This window comes from Cnephaeus nilssonii (assembly GCF_951640355.1).
Source record: "Cnephaeus nilssonii genome assembly, chromosome: 8".
NCBI classification, from domain to species: Eukaryota; Metazoa; Chordata; class Mammalia; order Chiroptera; family Vespertilionidae; genus Cnephaeus; species Cnephaeus nilssonii.
The window spans coordinates 19,151,666-19,166,147 of NC_137079.1; the positions used below are offsets into that span (position 1 = coordinate 19,151,666).

The 14,482-nt window shown below is 35.7% G+C and overlaps 1 protein-coding gene and 1 pseudogene across 7 annotated transcripts in view; both read left to right on the top strand.

Annotated features, from left to right (window-relative positions):
- The window catches only part of NRG1 (neuregulin 1), a gene marked incomplete at both ends in the record, with an annotated part of 981,791 nt that overhangs the window by 852,870 nt on the left and 114,439 nt on the right, over nt 1-14,482 (top strand). The window lies entirely within an intron of this gene.
- LOC307104377 (eIF5-mimic protein 2-like) lies at nt 7,721-9,042 on the top strand (annotated as a pseudogene). Its single transcript has one exon. The product of its transcript is annotated as an eIF5-mimic protein 2-like (transcript).

The following is a 14,482-nucleotide window of genomic DNA, read 5'->3' on the forward strand; positions in this document are numbered from 1 at the left end:
TTTTGAAGAAGTGGCGTTAGAAGAAGTAAGTTTAAAAAATTTGGCTCTCAAAAGAAATTTCAGACGTACTGTTGATATTTGGTTCTGTTGACTAATGAGTTTGCCGACCACTGGCCTAACATAGCACCACCCAGGTTCCTAGAGAGTATTTGTTAAATAGATATTAACGATGAGGTGATTTTTAAAGTTAGGTTACCACCGTTTTTTAAAAGTTGTACACATATGTCCTTATAAAAAAAACCCCACCTAAATCTTAAATCATGAAAACAAATATTTAAATATTTTCAAAACAGAGTTAAAAAAAATAACCTTGACTTAAATAATATTTATTAGAGATTTTAAAACAATTTGAGAAGTATTTCACACACCGTATGCTTCTATTTTAAAATGTTCTGGCTTTTATATCTGGAAGTTTTCTTCATTTTATAATAAAAAATTATTTATGTGGCGATTTATAAGACTGTTTCACTTTAGATGAGATTATTACAAAATACCTGCAAACACCCATATTAACTGGTTGGTCGCTGTTCCACCCGGTGGTGCTGAAAAGTCAGTCACTTATTTGGGAATAAGGGAATGAATGTCACCATAGCTTTAATAAGGTTGAGTTTTCTTTTATTATTACTAAAAATAATCATTATAATAAAGTAAATAATATTTTATTGAGCACCTACTATGTGTCAGGTATTTTCATCTGAGAATAGATGAAATAAAACAGTCCCATTTTACAGGTGGGGAAACTGAGGGGCTGAGACAATTTAATATTTGTCAAGCTTATGTAGCGGGTGTTGGTAGAAGCAGGGTTTCACTCCAGCACCTCTGACTCCATGTCCTGAGTTCTTTTCACCCACTGACAATAGAAGTAGACGGTGAAAGGAAAACCCTCAGAGGGCTCCTCTTATGACTTCAATCATGCTATTCTTTTTAGAGGGCACGTGGTCATTGCAGCGAAGTTTAACAATGGTCTTTTCCCCTAATGAGTTTACTTAGACCAAGTCAGTTTTATGAGTCAAGGTTCCTGAGTAAGGTACAAAAAATATACACATATTTACTATGATAAAAGGCATGAAAACTAGAATGCTTATATATTTGTATAAATAAATTGCTTGCTTGGTACTTGGATAATTTTGAAGAAGTACCATGAACCTCTCCGCCTTCATCCTCTAGTACACACACTTTGGGGATGGAGGGAGAAGTCTGAGCATGTTATGGTAGATAAAAGGTATATGTATTAAATATCTGAAATTCAGGTTATTCAAAGAAAAGAATAAACAGAATATGTGATACATAACCTCAGCTACTTCTTCCTTGATTTTGATGGATGTTAATTTTCAGATCAATTTTGACATACAGAATAAAAACCATAGCTTTTTGTTTAAATTCCAGATTGATATGATAGGTTATTTGGTTTTAATAATTCCTGCAGTAAGTTCTGTTTTTTTGTGTTTGGATTGACTTCTTTTGTCAGTTTCCAGTGAAGATGGCACTCTCATCCCCTGCTGCATGCAGCCTTTTGTTGTACTGTGGTGTAAATTCCCAGTGACTGACAATGATTAAACACAAGATGAAACTTGAATGGCACTATCTCAAAATCTACTTAAAGCCATGACAGGTATCTGTCTGTAGCAATAGATCCGTTTGGAACACACGAAGAATAAGGAATTGTGACTTTTTTGTGGGTGCATTTCTTTTTTCTTTGAAATCAAGTGGCAAAACTACCCATTTGTTCTGTATCACTAGAACAGCGATATGAATTTCTAAACAGGGTAGGCAATACAAATACACAATTAATTATACTTGAACTTGAAATCTGATAGTTTGCACCACACCTATTTTATACCAGTTGTAATTTTCCCATTTGTATACAGACACTATAGTAACTTAAAAAGAAAGAATGCATAACTGTAATTAAAAAGCGAGCAGTCAAGAAGGTGAAGACGCAAAGAATTAATTGGGATTATGCCTCTCCTCTCTGCATCGATGCGGAAGCTTGGTGATCTGAATTGTCTTCGGCTGTGAGCTAGGACTCCCTCCAACCCCCAAGGCTCTTTAACATTTGTTATTACTTAGCTATTTTATTTGGCAGGCATCCCTTCCATCTCATCTTCTAATGCACTGGCAAGGCTCCTATTGCCAATAGCTTAGTCTACTACTGCTAGGGTAAGCGGCATAGCCGAACATTCTAGCCTCTGCATCCTTCTAAATAATGCATCTGGTTTCCTGTAACTACATGAACCCTTAGACTTTGGTAGGCATGTCTTTGTTAGTCACAGAAAAAGAGTTGGGAGATGAACGATTAGGGAAATAGTTGCAGGCAGTTATTATCACTGATTAGAACCTGACTCCATCATATATGCATTAATCACTGGGTTAATGCTAATGGAATGCTTATGATATTTAGGGTAGACATAAACAAGATATATAAAAAGAATATCTTTGCTGACTGAACTGCGTGCTTAATTCAACATGGAAAAATGCTCATCATGTTAAACTAGGATCTTTTGAACCTCTATTGTCCATAATTAGATCTAATTTGCTCCTTATTTTTAAAATGTCTTTTAGTTTGCAGAGTTTATTGACTTTTTGGGAGTGTGCACACTTGTCCTTAGAACAATAGCGGGATATTAGTTAAATACCTAACACCCCAGGTAGATTGATGGCATGAAAGCCATCATTGGGCAGTCACATTATGACAGTGTTCAGTATGAAAATTATGTTGTAAAGATAAAAAATTCAAATTGATTTAGATATTGAATGAGAAGCAGGTTACTCTGAGCCTTGCATACTTTCATTAAATTTAATTGAAAGGAGGAAAAATCATATTTCTAACTGAACAAGCAATGTTAATTCTGATCATTTTATTTTATTTATTTTTAAAAATATATTTTATTGATTTTTTTACTGAGAGGAAGAGAGAGGGATAGAGAGTTAGAAACATCAATGAGAGAGAAACATCAATCAGCTGCCTCTTGCACACCCCCTACTGGGGATGTGCCCACAACCAAGGTACATGCCCTTGACCAGAATCGAACCTGGGACCCTTGAGTCTGCAGGCTGATGCTCTATCCACTGAGCCAAACCGGTTTTGGCAATTCTGATCATTTTATTATGGATTTCTTTTAATTACCATCAACGGCACATTTCATGTATTTATGAAGATTATAGCTTTTAACTTAAATTGTAAAACTTAAAAACATCTTTAGCTTTTGCCATGTCAGTGATTTTGCAGATCCGAAGTAGTTACCAAACAAATTCTGTCAAATAACTAATCCTTATTTCTTTGACTCATGTTGAACTTCCTCATTGATTAAACTAGTTTCTATAAGCAACCAATTTTTAAATCAAATCATCAGTTCTATATCTGTATGTATGTAATGTAATTTTTTCTTTCGATTTTGACCACAATATATTTTTTTTCTGTTTTGAAAGGTCAAAATATCTGTGAAATTAAAACATTTCCTTAACAATTCAGGAAATTTGATTAACTATACTTTAAAACTGTGCATTGGCATCACCGACAAAGAAGTCTTCAATTCACCATAAAGATAACACTGAAATACATTAATATTTTATTTGATTGATTTATTTTAATTTCCCCATCAAAGACAATCAAACCAATAACTTTTAAAGAAAATAAACCAACTGTCAAATTACTACTCTAGCCTTGTCTGTTTGGTGAGTTTTGTTTTGATGGTTACTGAGGATGGAAATAGATGGAATTTGTTTTATGCTTCTGATTGTCCAACATTTCCAGAGGCCTCTTGACTAGGCATGGTCCCTCTGGAACTGAATCTCTGCATTCTTCTTCTATCACTAGTCAAAACAAAACACTATCAGAGGAAAACATTTTCATAACTGGATCCTGAGTGAAGGAAAAATCTCAGACACTTAGACATGCGTATACAATAAACAGTGTTTCCTGACAGGCTCATTTTTTAAAGTCACTCCACTGTATGTCTACCACACAAACAAAATTAATTATAAGACTATGGGCTCTCACTTTGAAAGAATTTGCATTTGTGCCAGACTGGCATTAGGAAAACTAAGTCCTCCATTAGAATTCGTAACCGTGGAAGCAAGGACTCACTGCAGTATCTTTCTCTCTTTTTCTCTGCCTTGTGTTGGGCCTGGTACTTATTAGATTCTTACTGAATAAATTATTGAATGAATGAATGAATGAATGAATGAAGTTATCAAAGGAAACAGGGACAAGATCAACCTAAAATGTATCTGGAAAAACTGAGAATTAAGACACATGTTTTAAAAACTACATGGGAAATAAGTGACAGACAAGGCATTAATTAACTAACGGCCAGATCTCTCTTTTCACTATAATTTTTAACTTGTTCTAATTTACAATGTTTTCAAATATTGATTTAATTTATTTTAAAAAATGAAGAGAAATTAAATTTTCCCACTCAACTCTGGGTTTAGGGTATGTCTTTCCCCCTCATCTTGTTCATAGTAGGAGAAATCTACAGCAGAAAGGCATCATACTATGTAGTAACTTCAAGTTTTTTGATTCATGTACTTACTGTCAACATCATTAAATGGGTTGGTTTTTATTATGGCCAGAGTTAAGCCACACATCATAATGAAGAGGGCCATCTAATGTTGGAGATTAAATTCTGGTGTTGCAAGAAGGTGCACGTTTCTGAGAAGTAAAAGTTTTATAAATGGAAGTTGTGTTGTGTATATGAGCCTATGTATTACTATCGTCGTAATTGTTCCTGTTCTCTTTTCTTCCTCTTCTCTCTCCTACCTTCAGTCTTGCTTGGGCCCAAGTACTGGAGAGCTCCAAAGAAAAACATTTCTTTTTTTATTGAATTTATTGGAGTACATTGGTTAATAAAATTATATAGGTTTCAGGTATACAATTCTATAATATATCATCTGTCTATTGTATTATGTTTTCACCACCCCAAGTCATGTCTTTCATCAACATTTATCCCTGCATACCTTCTGTCTCATTTCTTATGTTGTCAGTGACCTTTTTTTCTTTTTAAAGACTTCCATTGGTGTACTTTTATAGTATAATTCTCAAGAAGAGAAATAAGGTGCTGGTAGTGAGGATTATAAAGAAGGAAGGACTGATATAAATATTCTACTTGCCACAATGTCCAACCTGCTCTGTTTTTCACAGTCATTCCTCTCTTCTACTTTCCAAGATGACTCAGACCTTACCACTCTCAAAATTTGAATCATGCCTTCCCTCTCAGCAGATAGCCTCACTACTTCAGACAGAAAAGAGACCGTATGATGGAAATTTTTTTATCTTCCTGCTACCAAATCTAGAAGCCCTAGCACAATGTCTGTGAGATAAGTAGCCACTTAGTAAACATTTTTTTTGGGATGCATGTAGATGGAGAGCTAGATAAATTAACGTATATCTTGAATCTTTAGAAATAGTGGCTATTTTTATTATATATATAAGACAGTGACCTTAAATATGAAATCTACTTTTGAGAAGCAGGTCATCCTTGGGATTTGTACATTTTACCTGCCAGACTGTGAGATGAAGTTAGTTTAAATGCTGAGCAGCAAATTTACAAATCAGTTGCTGCATGTTGGCTGAATTTCAATAATATCATTTCATTTTTGAGGTGGACAACTCAAGCATTTAGTCTTGATTTTTTCACAACATATTTACCACTGAAGCAATTATTTTGTACCTATTTGACAGCCATAGGTTATTTTAAAACCACCTGACTCTAGAAGTACAGCTAACTCTGAGCCTGAGATGCCTAAAAATGTGTTACCTTTAATTGTACTTTTATATCTTTTTTAAATTTCAGAAATCTCTACCTGCTGTTCTTTTGCATCACCAAATGCTTAGGTACCTAGGAAAACTGCTTAAGTATAGTATTTCTTTTTCTTTTTTATTTATTTATTGTCTAAAGTTTTACATGTGTCTCCTTTTCCCCCGATTGACCCCCGCCCCCAGCCATTCCCATCCCAGGCAAGCCCCCCACCGCCCCAGTGTCTGTGTCCATTGGTTATGCTAGTATGCATGCATACAAGTCCTTTGGTTGCTCTCTAACCCCACCCTCCTCCCCTGCCATTTGTCTCTGGATCTGTTTTTATTCATCAGTTTATGTTGATCATTATATTAGTGAGATCATGTGATATTTATCTTTCTCTGACTGACTTATTTCACTTAGCATAATGCTCTCCAGTTCCATCCATGCTGTTACAAATGGTAAAAGTTCCTTCTTTTTTATAGCGGCATAGTATTCCATTGTGTAGATGTACCAAATTTTTTTTTTTTTATCCACTCATCTGCTGATGGGCACTTAGGTTGTTTCCAAATCTTAGCTATTGTGAATTGTGCTGCTATGAACATATGGGTGCATATATCCTTTCTGATTGGTGTTTCTGGTTTCTTGGGATATAGTCCTAGAAGTGTTATTACTGGGTCAAATGGGAGTTCCATTTTTAACTTTGTGAGGAAACGCCATACTGTCTTGCATTCCCACCAGCAGTGTAAGAGGGTTCCTTTTTCTCCACATCCTCGCCAGCACTTGTCGTTTGTTGATTTGTTGTCGATAGCCATTCTGGCAGGTGTGAGATGGTATTGATCTCAGTAGTTTCTTTGGCTTTTAGGGTGTGAATGGTTAACAATAATTTAACTTTTGATATACCCACTCACAATTTTTTTCCTTGGAGTCTTTTGTAGGTGAAAGGGAAGAATGAGGGGGATCCTTTTGGATGACTTTGATATTGATCAGTATAGACTGCAGTAGTAAACATTTGAAAGGTCAGGATGGAAGAAAAAAAGGGGGCTAAATTCAGGTTTTTAATCTGGGGTGAAGAGGACTTAACCTGAAAATGGGCTGTCTGACCTCCAGTGACAGTGATGGCAAAACCTCAAAGAAGAATTTTTGAGAAACACTTCTGAAGATTTATGTTCCATTTGAGAAGGCTGTTTGGAAGCCTTCTGAACCATTTCAATTAAGCTTTCCTTCTTATGGGAGGTATATGGGGGCAGAAAGAAGCATCTGGTTGAGACTCTGCACTGCAGTGATATGTAAAAGAAGTACTTTTCCTGCTAGGTTAAATTACTCTGCAGGCCTCTTGCTGTCAGTATCATGATTTAGTTAAATACAGATGCTTTTAGAGGGGCTTTGTACTGCATCATAAATATTTACTAGTTTTATAAGATATCTGTATGCATAGCTGGGTGGGAAGAACAGCCGTGGAGAAGCTCAACCTCCCTCTACATCAGAACCTTTGGCCTTATTGTGTCCCCTGACCAGTTGACCATTGGAAAAGATATTGTCAAGATGGGAATGTCACTAACAATAAAAAGATTCTATTTTTTCCCAACAGAATGAAGCTTACTGTCTAACCCTTCTGATTTTGTCAGGAGTGTGAACTTTACAAGTTTCCTAGTCACATTATTCATAGGTGTTCCAATCCCCTAATGATTAAAGTATAGCATAAAAAAATACCTTCTCAATAAATAAATGGTATGGGGGGAGGGGTCAGGAAAAGGTCTTAGATTTTCTGAGGCAACTAATGGTTTGTCATATCAAGATACTTCACTGTCATTTGATAATGGTTCTGATTATATGGATCTTATATTCTTAACATAATATTAACATTCATCTTAAAAGTCAATGTCTTGAGTTCCGGTCGCCGAGAAGGGACCATCAGACCACCGCAGTTGTCGCCATATCTGGAATTTCTGGCCCTTTTCTCTTTGCCTTAAATTCGGGTGTCTTTTATGAATAATCAAAAGCAGCAAAAGCCAACGCTATCAGACCAGCGTTTTAAAACCAGAAAAGAGATGAAAAAGAGAGGTTTGACCCTACTCAGTTTTAAGACTGTATTGTTCAAGGCTTAAGTGAAACTGGTACTGATTTGGAAGCAGTAGCAAAGTTTCTTGGTGCTTCTGAAGCAAAACTTGATTACCGCCGATATGCAGAAACACTCTTTGACATCGTGGTGGCCGGGGGAATGCTGGTCCCAGGTGGTACACTGGCAGATGACATGATGCGTACAGATGTCTGTGTGTTTGCATCACAAGAAGACCTAGAGACCATGCAAGCATTTGCTCGGGTTTTTAACAAGTTAATCAGGCGCTACAAATACCTGGAGAAAGGTTTTGAAGATGAAGTGAAAGAGCTGCTGCTGTTCTGAAAGGGTTTTCCGAGTCGGAGAGGAACAAGCTGGCTATGTGGACTGGTGTTCTTCTGGCTAATGAAACAATGCATCCATTCTTAATAGCCTTTATAGTGAGAATTTGGTTAAAGAAGGGGTTTCAGCAGCTTTTGCTGTAAAGCTCTTTAAATCATGGATAAGTGAAAAAGACATCAATGCAGTAGCTTCAAGTCTTCGGAAAGTCAGCATGGATAACAGACTGATGGAACTTTTTCCTGCCAATAAACAAAGCGTTGAACACTTCACAAAGTATTTCACTGAGGCGGGTTTAAAAGAGCTTTCAGAATATGTTCGGAATCAGCAAACCATAGGCGCTTGTAAAGAACTCCAGAAAGAGCTTCAAGAACAGATGTCCCGTAGTGATCCATTTAAGGATATAATTTTGTATGTCAAGGAGGAGATGAAAAAAACACACAAAACAACATCCCAGAACCGATTGTCATTGGATGAATCTGGTCCAGTGTAATGAGCACCATGGAGCTTGTAGCAGAGGAAGCCATCAAACACTTGAAGCAACACAGCCCTCTCCTTGCTGCTGCCTTCACTACTCAAGGTCAGGCTGAGCTGACTCTGTTACTGAAGATTCAGGAGTATTGCTATGATAACATTCATTTCATGAAACCTTCCAGAAAATAGTGGTGCCGTTTTATAAAGCTGAACTCCTGAGTGAGGAGCCCATTCTGAAATGGTACAAAGATGTGCATGTTGCAAAGGGGAAAGGTGTCTTCTTTGAACAAGTGAAAAAGTTTGTGGAGTGGCTCAAAAATGCTGAGGACGAATCTGAGTCTGAAGCTGAAGAAGGCGACTGGATTTTGAAACGACACCCTCAGTAAAGCAAACGGGAGTTGGAGATAAAATGTCATGTCTCATGTGTCCTGGTTCTTACATCTTCCTACCTCCCTATATCAAGCATGATATAAGGGCTTTCATGGCAAATTTTATTTTAACTGTTTCTATGGTTACTGGAAATGTTGGGTTTGGTTTCTAAAACCATGTTTTAAGTAGCAACAGGAGCTGTAGATTTGAATCTAACGTTGCATTAGTCTTGTCAGTTATCTTCTACCTCCTGTATTTTCTACTGTAATAATGTAATTTAAGGCCTTCCACAATGAACAGTTCACTTTTTTCCTGGGTTTTCTATATAAACAGTTTTCAAGATATGATTTGGTTAAAAATAATTTGTTATAAAAATTCTGTTTGCAAATTAAACTGTAAAAATATCCAAAGTATCAAAACAAAACAAAACAAAAAATAGTCACTTTCTTAAAGTAAGAGTAGTAGGAGAAGGTGGTGGGGATGGGGCATGTAGTGGAGGGAGGAAGAGATGTAAACTGATGCAGGTTACTGAATGTGGAATTGGTAGGTACTTGGCGGGGGGTGGGGGAGCATTGGCTAAGGAGTTTTTAATATTAAAACTTACTACAGTAGATTAAGATGGGTTCTCTGCCCTATATGGTGGCCAGAAATAGCCATGAAAAAAGTTTTTTCAAAAGGTTTATCAGCATTTTAATTATAGAATTTTTAAACATACAGAAAAGTTATATGAATTGTACAGTAAACAACTTAAGCCCACTATCTAGATTTTACACTTGACATTTTGCTTTATCACATATTATCTATCCTTCAACCTTTTTTATGTTTGATGCAATTTTAAGTAAGTTGCACTCCTGAGTGCATTTTCTCCCCAAAAATCCCAGTATGCATGATACATTTATTTTATTACATTCTCTAAAAGAATATATAGGTGAAGGATTAGGCTAACAAATAGAATATAGGTTTCTCTGAAGTGAGTCATCATATTTGGACCTGGCATTTTCTAGTCATGATATTTCAGAGCAGAATCCAGTCATCAGCAGCTTTCTTTTTCCTATTCCTGACAATCCCTCCTCCCCTGTGCCAGCCTTCTATTTCTCCAAATTAAAAGAAGAAGGCACCTTGGCTCACCAACTCTCAGGTATTAGCAATTCCTGATGCTGTGTGTTTTTGAACCTTTGCAATAATGTGAGGCTGATTCCTATTTCGGGGTGACTGTCCTGGACTTAAGCTCCCTTCCATCCACTAGAGTCTCTTTATCCCATACCTTCCCATGTAAGCATAAACTTCACTGTAATGTTTTAATTGTTAATTTCTGATCTCCAACCTGTTCTCAATGAAAGTTTTGGGGCTCAACAGCCCACATTCTGTGTGTCCCCTCACTGTGATGAAATGCTGTTGAATAACTGAGTTCAAATGTGAATATTAGTCTCTGAAAAACATTCAGAAAAAGGGTCTGAATGTTCTGCAATATTGTGACCAAAAGTAGTGTTGGGAGCATTAAATAAAGTAAACTTCCAAATAGACAGTCACGGTGAAAGGTCAAAGTGAGATATATCTAGCCCCAGCCAGATTTGTTCAGTGGTTAGAGTGTCGGCCATCAGACAGATGCGTCATGGGTTCAATTCCCAGTCAAGGGCACATACCTCTATTGCAGGCTCCATCCACGGCCCCATGGTGTGTATGCAGGAGGCAACTAGTAAATGTGTCTTTTCACATAGATGTTTCTCTCACTCTATGTCTCCCTCCGCCCTCCCTTCTACTCTCTCTCTAAAGATCAATGGAAAAAAGAAAGTGAGATATATCTACAGACATAATCCATGGTAGTAGTGAGAGAAAATCTAAACTGTCCACTCTACTGTTCCTTTCTATCTAATTGGCAGAACGTAACCAAAGAGCTTTCTTTTGAAGAAATGAATTGAAAGGGGAGGAGCAATAGACATGAATTATACTCATGATTCTGAAATTAATGTTGGTGTGACTCCAGGAACATTATTTTTACCCTCTGGGACATTTTTTCTTCTTGTATAAAATAAAACTTATGGGTAAGGCCTAGTCTCTTTACCTCCAATATTCAGCCAGTGAAAAAATTTAATTATTTTTGAGATTACAGTTTATCTTTGTGTTAAGCCTAAATCCTTTATTTTCAAATAATTTCTGAAATAGAAAGAAAGGAAATAAACAGTCATTCTTAAACAATTCTGATTGGAAGGTTTGAATTGGAGGTCAAATCATATGATATTTTTATCTTTCAGCTTTCACATTTATATTTTTAAAGGAATTAAAAGTGTAACAATGCAGAAAAAGTTTCCATCCTTTGGACTGGGAAGCAGCAGAAAAATAGGATGCTGCCATTGGATTTTAAATGAGATTCTTCATGTCTCTGAGCATCAAAAGGCTGTGACCTTACAACAGTATTGCTGGTTGGATGACTCACTCGGAATGCCAAATCAGTGCTGGAGACTGCATATGTACTCCTCCATTTTTTCCCTTTGGTGCAACCTTATATTTTTATTTTTTCAGCAGAAAGTAGAGAGAACTGGGTAGCCTCTAAGGAAAATGTAAATCAAACTAACACATTTCTACCAAGAGCATTTGTAATAGTGATATGCTGTACTATCCACTGCATTTCTGGATAGATTTGGGGACCAGTTTATAGACTCAGCTGACAAGCAATTGAACTCTAAACGAATAGCTACTGCCTAAATCAGGTTCAATTCCTTTCATTTTATAAACTTTATGGAATTTGTATTAAACTAGCATTGATTATCAGAGGCAGTTTCCCCTTATTTTTTATTTATTTTTCTGCATCAAAGTACAGTCTTTATTGTTTTATTTAAATGAGATTGTACATGTACATGCACACAAAAGTCCAAATTACTCCTTGTACATTTGCTATATGTCTTGAGGGTAAAATAAACAAATTCTAAGTTGTGATGCCTTGTGCTGTGAACTTAACTTATAGTTGTGAATATTAATGAAACAAAGCAAATGTATTTGTTTAATGTAACTAATACATACATTGCTCTAGTCAACATTATAAAAGACCATCCATTTATACAACATCAGAATAGTCACTATAAAGGTAATTTTCCTTCGGATTTTTCTTCTTTCTGTTATTCAAACACACAGAGTATTTTAACATTATTTCCATTTATTCACACGAGTAAAATTCTATCTGAACTACCCGTATCTTTAAGACATTTTCATATAGTTTACGCATCGCCCTTTAGTTGAGTTTCCATATTGATACATTCATTCAACAGTACTTACTGTGTGCCAGACATGTCCTAGGTAGTGGAGATATAGTGATGGAAACAGACACAGTTCTTGCCCTTATGGAACTTGCATTCTGGTGGTAAGTTTATCACATGTTTCATAACAAAACACACTGTAGAGGAAATACTGGTAATTCAGAAATACTGCCACTTTCCTCCATCCTTTGCTCATAATTCTAGTAATTCCTAAATAGGCAATGGATGGAGTTGAACAATGAGAAATAATATTTTAACTATGTAAAATGGCATAGTTATAAACCTTTCTCATTTTTTCATAAAACTATTTTAAATTGAAACTCTCAAGGACATATCACTTTATTATATTTTTATTTGTACTTTGAAGTTTCTTGAGATGCAGTATTGCATCAGCAACATCAATCACTTCAGAGTTCATAATTAATCATTGTCAGAGATTTAATGCCACGTGGCCTACTGAGATTTTGTAGAAGGGCAGCCTACACATAAAAAAGTCTCATTATTTTAGTGCAGTCCACTCGTAAAACAAGTCATATAGAACATGTTTTCCTTTTAAAATTAAGTGTGGGAGAAGCTGAAGCTATGATGCATATCCACTTAATTTTTATTATTGAGTTGGAATTCACTTAACATAAAATTATCTATATTAATGTTAACAATTTATTCTATTTATCACAATTGTCGAGCAACCACCATCTCCATCTAGTTTCAAAACATGCCCAGTATAATTTTAAAAGAAAAGTGACTTGTAAAATTAAAAATAAAATAAACAGTGGCTGCTTGTAATCGATGATTTTACTTATGGGGAGTGAGAAATTAATAAGTTCTCCCAAAGTAAAGTAGACTCTTTATAACTATCCCATTTAATAAAAATATCTTCCTACATCAAATTCTCACATTCTCATCTTTGAGATCATTTACTGTATCTTGTGCTACAAGGGATCTGAACTCATAAAGAACACAATGTGCCAGAGTAAATTGATCATCTTGGTACGAAATGAGAGCACAGACGCACAGTCAATATCAAACATTTAAACAGTGTCTCACAAAATAATTCTTGAAATTAAGTCAAATTGTCTTCTATGAGTAAATTTTCACTGGATAAGAATAAGGTATAATCAGAGTCTTGACTAAGCCTCAAAGTGGGGAGTAAAATAGCTGCCCACTAAGGTGAAATGAGTTTCATCTCACCTGTTTAGAATTATGTATAATGTAAAACGTCAAAGACCACATTGATTAGGTTTACCCTCAGAAAACTTTTCTGTTTAGCCGATAAGAGAAGAATTATAGAAAAAAAAACAGTTAAATTTTGGTTTATTCCCAATTTTTCATCCACTGAAAAGATCTGTGGTGGCTGAGTTAAGTATAATTGGGGTAACCGAGTTTCACTAGAACAAGATACATTCATGGAAAGCTTATTTTGGATCAATCAGAAAAATTTTATAAGGATGCATCTGAACTGAACATTAAAATATCTGAAGAAATGGAGGAGATTATAGAAGGTATATTAAATAGGCAGATGGTATGAAAAATGTCTGCCAATTTATTAGAAGTGGCATAATCTATATAATTCAATCTCAGTGAAAATAAAACCAAACAAAATGTATTGAAGAAATAGCATAGCTCTAGGTTTGGGACAACTAGGTATTGATAAATCCGACCTTCAAAGAATTACTTTCTTCAGTCCTATATACAAGACATAATTAAATAATAACACCAACTGTGAAGATATGCCCCAATAATGGCATGGTTAGGACATGCTGGGTATGTGGCTTGGAAGCAAGAAGGGCTCCAGGGAGGAGCTGAGACCTGAGTTGGAGGTTAGTTTTCAGATGGGTGTGTAGAGGCAAATGGATCCATTTGCATACTCTGTCCTCTCTCTCTCATTAGAAGCAGCACGTTTTTAAGGTTACCGTCAGGTCCTGAAGGTTTCTTGTGAGATAATGATTTCATAATTCATTAGCAAATAAATCATTATAACTTCTACATAGTCATCTCCAAAGATTGTCATCCCAAAATAAAATTACTGCTGTCATTGTGGCATTAGATACCCCAAAGTAAATTCTGTTTTATAAGCCATAAAATTTAGGAGCAAGGATAAATGCCATTTTTAAATATTTTAAGAGTGAAGTAGCCAAATATTTTAAGAGTGAAATAGCCAAAATACTGGGGGAAAAATCAAAAGAGAAAAGAAGTTTGGGTAATATGGTCAAAAGCAAAATGGCATTTATCAGCCTCTTTCATCTGCTGGA